This window comes from Palaemon carinicauda, chromosome 29 (genome assembly GCF_036898095.1).
Source record: "Palaemon carinicauda isolate YSFRI2023 chromosome 29, ASM3689809v2, whole genome shotgun sequence".
NCBI lineage: Eukaryota > Metazoa > Arthropoda > Malacostraca > Decapoda > Palaemonidae > Palaemon > Palaemon carinicauda.
Genome location: NC_090753.1, coordinates 58,834,856 through 58,837,355, shown reverse-complemented (window position 1 = coordinate 58,837,355; position 2,500 = coordinate 58,834,856). Strand labels below are relative to the sequence as shown.

Sequence of the window (2,500 nt, the reverse complement as noted above, 5' to 3'; positions counted from 1 at the left end):
TAACATATTCACCACTGGCTAGATTTTGAGAGAGAGAGAGAGAGAGAGAGAGAGAGAGAGAGAGAGAGAGAGAGAGAGAGAGAGAAAATTTCTTATGCATTAAGCAAATGTCCTCTAAAAGCGTCAACACACCTGCAATTTGCTTTAATACTCTCAATCTAGACGTCGTTCGCCCAGAAATCGAATTGCGAGTTCCTTCGTGAATTGCAAGTTTCCGCTTGACTCGATGCATTTCATTGCTTACAGAAAAGTTTTTTAAAGTGTCTTAGAGCTCGCTGGAACGAGGAACGCTGATGCCCAAATGTGCAAGGGGATAGAAAGCGATGATCTAAAGAGTGAGAAAGGTGGAGACAGACAATGATTGTCGGCAGTAAAACAACGAAGGGATAAGATGTTTTGTTTTTTGCCATGGATCTAAATGTTAATATATATATATATATATATATATATATATATATATATATATATATATATATATATATATATATATATATATATATATATATATATATAAAGTACAAATACAAAGGTAAATGTATCTGGTTTCAGTTCTAATTTCATCAGAGTAGACGCTCACCAGAACGTGACCCGACCAAGCACCCCCCCCCCACCCACTTTGGTGCCCAACCACAGGACTGGCCTACCCAGTAAACAGCTTAAACTCACAGTCCCGAGATGGGATCGATCTGCTGCCATGCAGATGCTAGGCGAACGCGTTACCACTGTACTAGCCAAGAGGGTAGTGTATATATATTCATATATATTAAAGATATAAGCCCATTTATAGCCAATCAAATTATAAAAGTAATCAAAGCCTGAAATGAGACATCAAGTTCAAAGGACCCATGTAAGTAACTCTTCGTGTACTGCTGGTGTCATTAATTCCGGTATACTGACGTCTCCTTGGTCTCCCTAGCTTCCCATAAAGAGTACCGGAATTAATGAAGCCAACTGTACTAATAAATAAATCAGACAAGTTCCAATAAAAATTACTCTTGATTTACCTCACAATTCTACCATACTCCAATCAGCTAAAAGCCTATGATTTTCCTCGCCAATACAACCCATTTTCATAATTTGTAATTTCCCCGTCTGGAGTTCAACTTTCTGATTATCCATTCTTATCCATTCCCAGATGGGTAATTATAATAATCCATCCCAAAAGGGTTATTATCCAGAAAGTAGCTGATGAAAGATAATTTTCTGTCGACAGATTCAAAGGAGATTATTCATATTATTACCATTAGAGAATTTATAGAATATTGGTATTTATGCACGAATAATTATCCAGGTAGGTTAATTAACCCATTATTTTTATTATTATTATTATTATTATTATTATTATTATTATTATTATTATTATTATTATAATTAGCTAAGCTACCAAGCCAGTTGGACAAGCAGGTTGCTATAAGCCTAAGTCCTCCAACAGAGTAAAATAGCTCAGTGAGGAAAGGAAACAAGGAAGTGGAGAAACTACAAGAGAAGTAATAAACAATTAAAATAAAATATCTTAAAATCATTTACCCAAAGGGAAAATATCTAATGATCATTAGGTAGTTGGAACGATCATCCAAGATTAACTGATTTAATTGGATACTCATTAAGAACATCAAGAAAAGACTTGAATTATTCAGTAAATAATTCACTTACTGGAATGATTATCCGCGACGAATATTTGTTTGAGTAAGATGAGTTTAGAGCACATGACAAGTCTAATGGGTAATTCAGAAGTAACTGACCTAATATGTAATTATCATAGGAATAAACAGAATTAGGATTAATAACCCAAGACAACTATTCTAATGAGTTTCTGTCTAAGATCAGGGGGAATGCGTTCAAGTAAACATCAGCATTATCTCCTACGCCTATTGACGCAAAGGGCCTCGGTTAGATTTCGCCAGTCATCTCTGTCTTAAGCTTTTAAATCAATACTTCTCCATTCATCATCTCCTACTTAACGTTTCATAGTCCTTAGCCATGTAGGCCTGGGACTTCCAATTCTTCTAGTGCCTTGTGGAGCCCCGTTGAAAGTTTGGTGAACTAATCTCTCTTGGGAAGTGCGAATAGCATGCCCAAAATAACCAAACTATCTCCATCTACCCCTCAACATGATTTCATCCACATATGGCATTTGAGTAATCTCTCTTAAAGTTTCATTTCTAATACTGTCCTGCCATTTACCTTCCAATATTCTTCTGAGGGCTTTGTCTCAAATCTAAAAAATCTGTTTGATATTGTTTCATTGTTATAACACGATTCATGTTCATACTGTAACACATGTCTTACTAAACTGATATATAGTCTGGTTTTAATATGTAATCTCATGCGATTTGATTTCTACATTTTACTTAACCTAGCTATTGTCTGATTTGCTTTTTCAATCTTTCATTAAACTCCAATTCTAAAGACCCTTTTTCCTTCCAATGATATTTCATCTTCCATTTCTCATCATCTCTGTCTTTCTTTTATTCATCTCCAGTCCAACATCACGTGATAT

At 35.1% G+C, this 2,500-nt stretch overlaps 1 pseudogene; it reads right to left on the bottom strand.

Moving 5' to 3' along the window:
- The window catches only part of LOC137622602 (uncharacterized), a 551,390-nt pseudogene that overhangs the window by 323,952 nt on the left and 224,938 nt on the right, over nucleotides 1-2,500 (bottom strand).